Genomic DNA, 6,063 nt, shown 5'->3' with positions numbered 1-6,063 from the left:
AAAGGCCCCTACCTGCCTGGAAACACAGTTAAAGCTTCGTCACCGGCTCACGGTGCAGACACATTTCACACGACTCCAGTGTCAGCACACAGTCTCCGCATTAAGAACTCTTCTAGCGGAAAAGCATCCTGCTCCAGCAGCAGAGCGGAGGACGCCGACTCCATCCCGTCAGTCCCAGCAGCCTCTCCGCTGACCTCCGGCCGTCAATCCGCAGCTCGTTTGCCCCCATCAGTCAGCGCGGTGCGTCCCCACGTGCACGCGCAGAGGTGGAAGCTGGTGAGGGCGGACGCGGATCCATGCTGCTGCTGCTGCTGAGGGGATGCTGCCGGAGGAGCCGTCCGGAGATGCAAACTACCTGCTGGGCTCAACGCTGCCGCTCGTCCGCACCGAGCACTGCCACTACCGGTTTCTGCTTTCAAAATAAGACGCATGCATAAGAAACATGCATCATTCAATGATTTGTACATTAAAATAAATAAATAAATAAATAAATAATAATAATAATAATTGAATGATTGACTTTTGCACGGTACTGTTTATGTATAACTATTTACTAACTGATAATAACAGACAATTATATCACAACAGAAAAATACCAATTTGAAAGCACTTAAGTCAAAGTACAAACTAAATTATTACATTATAATATAAATTATGTTAAATAAGCAAAACTCTTCTTTTATTATACATTAGTGTCCTTTATTTTTTGTTTACAATCTGTCAAGTAAACAGCATAGCATACAAAGTAGTAGCTTAGCCCAATAATGCATGAGATATATATATATATACACACATATGACTTATAACTACAGTGGTAACAGCCTACTTGGTAATTACTATCACTCACTTTTTATATAATACAAACACTCAATATTTATATCACTGGGGTTAAACATCCTTCCATCAATCAGTTCTTACCTGCCCAAGGTTGGTTTCAGCCTGGAAGGAAGAGTCAGCACTACTAACCTGAACATGCCTGTCTCTGGACTGTAGGAGGAAACACAAACAGATACAGGGAGAAGTATGTGAAACTCACACACTGAGACCTCAGGTCCAGGGTTCAAACCCAGAATCTCTTTGCTGTGAGACAATGGCTTTAAGTTTTAATCTGAAAATGGTCGTTTACTTTATAAACTTTGTTTTAATATAAAAAAGGTACAGCAACAAAGGAATAAACCAACTATGTTGCATCATACAGACCACACATACACACAAACCTTAAAGCTTAACCAGAATAAAGACGTTGTTTTTTACTGAATTAGCCAAGCACAACAATAGTCTATCAAAACTAACATCTTCACTTCAGGATACTGCTAAAATCAAATATTCCCTTTGCTCTGGTGGAGAATAATGATGGCTGAAACACACACACACACACACACACACACACACAAAGATGGGTGTGTTATAATCATACATGTGAATGTATGTCGAAATAAGGAAAAAAAAAAAAAAAAAGACATCACAGCTTTGAGAATCACTTCAGGTGGCAGCCAGCAGATTTGTTGTGCTGTGAATGCCACTGCTGACTCTTTAAGCGGCGTGTGCTTGTGCTTTTATTGTGAAGGCAAAGCATCTTGCTTCCGGCCGACGCTTTTGTGCACTCGACGGAGTTCTTTGTTTCTACTTAGAATGACGTAACTACACCTAAAGACCGACAGAAACCGTATTTACACTCTGTCATTATACAAGATGGGATTCTGCCACCTGTCCGTTCATACATGAGCTGACGCTGGAGGATAAACACACACTCACCCACAGCCCACTGCTGTGCATTTCCCTGACTGGACTTCACTCTTTTCATTTGAACATAAAAAACAAATATATATCCATCTTGAACTCAGTCATCCAAGCTGCGTTCCCTGATGATGGACCAAACTGAAATTCACTCATTAAGTAGATGTAGTCCTCAGTCCCTCCCATTGTGCCGAAGCGTTAGTGGTGTTTATCTCTCAGTGTTCTTCACAATGTCTTTAAATCTGCGTTAGCCAGTTTCTCCTCCAGCTGGCACATTAACATACTTGGTGCAATAAAACAAAGAAACAAACAAACCACGCATTAGTCTCTGAACTGTAGATGTCCACCTCCCATTTGATTTTGGGTGTTTTTGGAAACCATGGTAAGAACATTTGGAGCAGTGACTGGAGGCTCTGATTTCTGTTCTCTATCCTGATTCATTATTTTTTGACCATTAATCAAAGATTGAAGACCAAGTAGCAGCTTAGAATAGAGGTTCAGTTTGAGTTTAAATCCAGGCACAACTCAATTTTGTGTCTCCAATTTTTTCATGTCTCCTTCCTCTGGAAGGAAAGAGTCATGTGACTAAAACAGCTGAAGGCCTCAGTTGGCCAGTTTATCTTTAAAGTGAAGAACTGCAAAAACACGTCTTTGAAAAAACCCCAATCCGAGTAAATTCGCTAAAGACCTTGAAACACAGGCGTCAAAAAGTTGATTTTGAGTCCCAATAGGGATTCAAAAGGAGAAAAGTTTCACCCAGTATGTCTGTTCCACTGATGAAGCAAAAGAGAAACAAACGTTGAGTTGTATTCGATCTACACTGGAGGTGTGCATTTCCTGGCTGAATAAACAAGCTTTAATTGGACTGAGTGAAGAGTTATGGGGCCATCTGCCTCTCAGGGAAAGGTGAGGTGGAGGTTAAAGCTGCAAATCCTCCAGACATTCATGCGTGTTCTAGTCTGAAAGATTTACAAAGTCCATTGAGGCAGTTTGTGTCATCATCGCCAGCAGTGTGAACATTTTGGTTCTTCAACAATCCAACAAAATAACTTTTTTGAATGCCAATTTCTCTTTCTGTAAAACTACTATAAATCTACCAAAGCTAAAGGAGCTACGAACCTGCTGAATGCTTTACTTTTAGCCTTTCACCTTCAGGACAGGTGTGCACAACTAAACTTTCAGTGACTGTTGTCAGAACTGGGCCAAAGGCAGATTAAAAAGCAGGAGAGATACAGTGCATCTGTGTAAATAAATGAAAAGTACTCCACCGTATTGTGCCTGAAACAGTACTTCCAAAGAATGTGCCTTAGTGGCAGCACCGTCAGCGCTGTTGTTGGTCTCTGTGTGTTGGCCCTGCGATGGACTGGTGACCTACCTGTCCAGGTTGTACCCCGTCCTCGCCCAGTGTGAGCTGGGGTTGGCTCCAGAACCCCCCGTGACCCGGAAACAGATGAACGAATCAACAATTTTTACGTTTGCATCCGTCATGATGTCATCGTGAATCTGCATTTTCTACCATCAGGTGAGTTTGATGAGAGGGATCTGACAGGGAGCCTCGTTCACAACAGCCTCAAAGCCTGCAAACGTGAGTGACTCTAAGTGTGCAACTGAGCCATGTGAGCTTGATTTTCAATATAAAAATCTACTTGTATGTAAATTCAAACACTATTATTTCTATTGGCTTTTTTTACTGTGATGTAAAACATGTTAGCAGCATTTTTTTTTTCCATACGTCAGCAAAATTAGTTTCTAATTGGAACAACTTCGCTGCTCTTTCAAAAAACTGCATACAAGTGTTCTTGGAAAAACTGATGTTGGCCGAAGGCAAAGGGCGGCGACAGCACGAATCGATTTGATTCAGATTTCAGATTTCCATTTTATTAATAGACAAAATTAAAGTATTAACGTCTATTTGCGAAAAAAATTCTCACTTAACAGCATTTTTTCACTCCTGGCTCAAACTTATGCACTGTACTGTACACACCTGTCAGAAACATACATTATTAAATATGTATATGTGCTAGTTACTAAATGCATTGGATAAAAACATAAAATGTAGTAGTTAAAGAGTACCACGCCTACATCTGTCTCTTTATAACACTGTATATTAATCCTGGTTCAGCATGAACCTCGTATCTTAGTCCCTTACTCAGATCTAAAACATGGACAGTTAACATCAATGTACTTACTTGTCCTGGTTAGGAATTCTTCAGTCTCTCATGGAGGAGGTTTGAGGAGATTCATCTTTTCTAAAGACATATTATACTAAATGAAATCAATATTAAACATTAATATATATTTTATACTCCTGACATTAGATCATATTGTCATGTAAAAATAATGTATGTTAATTAAAAAAAATCTGAAAATATTTGGGATGTTATACAACTGAAAAACTTCCATATAGATATTTTTGGATCTGTATGTACAGTACACATACTTAAGAGTACAGCATGTTCATTTTTATGTATGTACAGTGAGAGAGCGCCTGTGTATGTGCAGAAGTACTCAGGATGGAGCCCTCTAATGGCACCCATACACAGGACGTTAAACACACCAGATGGATTCTCAGTCTCCTGTTGTGCTGAGTGAATGCCAGCAAATACACACTCTCACAATCAATGCACCATTCCATGAACTGCTTATTGAAATCCTTCAGTTTTAACCATATGTTTGAACTGTCTTTGACTATGGCTTTACTCCAATGTGCTTGGAAGTGGAGATAGTGAAGTGCAGACAGTGTTCAGAGTCAATAGGCTGACATGAGTAAAGACACAATCAGCATACTCTGTGAGTGCCTGCCAGCCGTAGGCTGCTCACCAGCTCTTTTTCACATTGATGAACTGCACTTGTCTCTCTATACAGGAGGCGTGACTCTTCACAGGTTTATCCTCATGTGTTGTTCTCACACTCACACACACACACACACACAGATTTGGTTTCCATGACTTCAGAGAATATCTCAGTGACTAGCATTTATTTCCTATGTTTGCTTTTTGTCGGCATATGAGAAGCAAGTTCCCTTAATGGAACTGTATAAAAAATACATACGAAATATGACCAATAGCTGAGTCCCCCTAACACGCACGCACACATCCTCAGACACACACACTCTGTAATTATGTCCTTGTCTCAAAGGAACGTTGATGGATAGGTGTGGCACTCACCATAACTTCCTGTCAGATGTTTCGTCACAAGGCATCTTCGAGCTGCTCAACATTAATTCATTTATCTTCCACCACTTCTCCATTTCAAGGTTGCAGGGGGGGGCTGGAGGCAAACCCAGCTCACATTGGGTATGGACGGGGACCTGGACACCAGTCCATCGCAGGGCCAACACACAGAGACAGACAGAGATGAACACCCACTCACACTCAGACCTACGGTCAATTTAGAGTCACCAATTAACCTAAACATGATGTCTTTGGTGGGAGGAGACCGGTTTCTCCGGAGAAACCCAAGCAAAGAGAGAACATCCAAACTCTGCACAGAAAGGCCCCATGCCTGGGAACAGAACCCGTGACCTTCGGATAAGTGGTAGAAGATGAATGAATGAATGAATGAATGACACATTTGATCAATGGAGAGTACTGAAGCTGGTTGGTTTGGAGCTCTGTATCTTCAGAAATGTGCTGTATTGCTGTTGGGAAGAAGTTTGACAGTAGCAGGTAAAACGAAAGCTGATCTGGTGGAGTCAGGATGACCAGGACTGGGAAACAGCTTCAGGATGCGATGAGTGCAGAGTTAGTGTTCAGATCTGATTTTTCCCTCCTTTGTGGCCCAGATCTGACTGTTGAATGACAGCGTGAACGACACAAACCAACCTGATCTGGAATCCGATCTTTTCAAATGGGATTGGGGCTACTTTCAAATTGAATCCTGAATCAGATAGAGATCAGATTTTTTGAAATGTGACCTTAGTCTGAACAGCCATGCGGCCAATGCGACTTTTATGCTGTTATAAAAGGTGCGAAGGTGGGAGTCATCAAACAGAGAAAACATGGCAGACAGCAGCGATGGAAGTGAAATATTAGGGGCGATACATCTACCTACTTCTAATGCACCATGACAAAGGACTCGGCCTCAATGTCCATTATTCCTGACCTTTACTTCCTTACACAGAGAGCGGTGTGTGACGTCTTGTTGCTCTTCTGTGTACGCTGCTCACATCATGAGTCCAAGTTTTAAAAGATAAGATGAACAGCTGCAAAAAAATGTAAAAAGAAATCCAGTACTGAGTACTTAGTCTTAGAGTAGGCTGCAGGAACAACAAAGGACCTGGGCCGGACATTGCTCAATGAGACCAGCTGACGGTAGCAAATTTCG

Source organism: Echeneis naucrates, chromosome 3, assembly GCF_900963305.1.
Source record: "Echeneis naucrates chromosome 3, fEcheNa1.1, whole genome shotgun sequence".
Classification (NCBI taxonomy): Eukaryota; Metazoa; Chordata; class Actinopteri; order Carangiformes; family Echeneidae; genus Echeneis; species Echeneis naucrates.
This window is presented reverse-complemented; position numbering follows the sequence as displayed.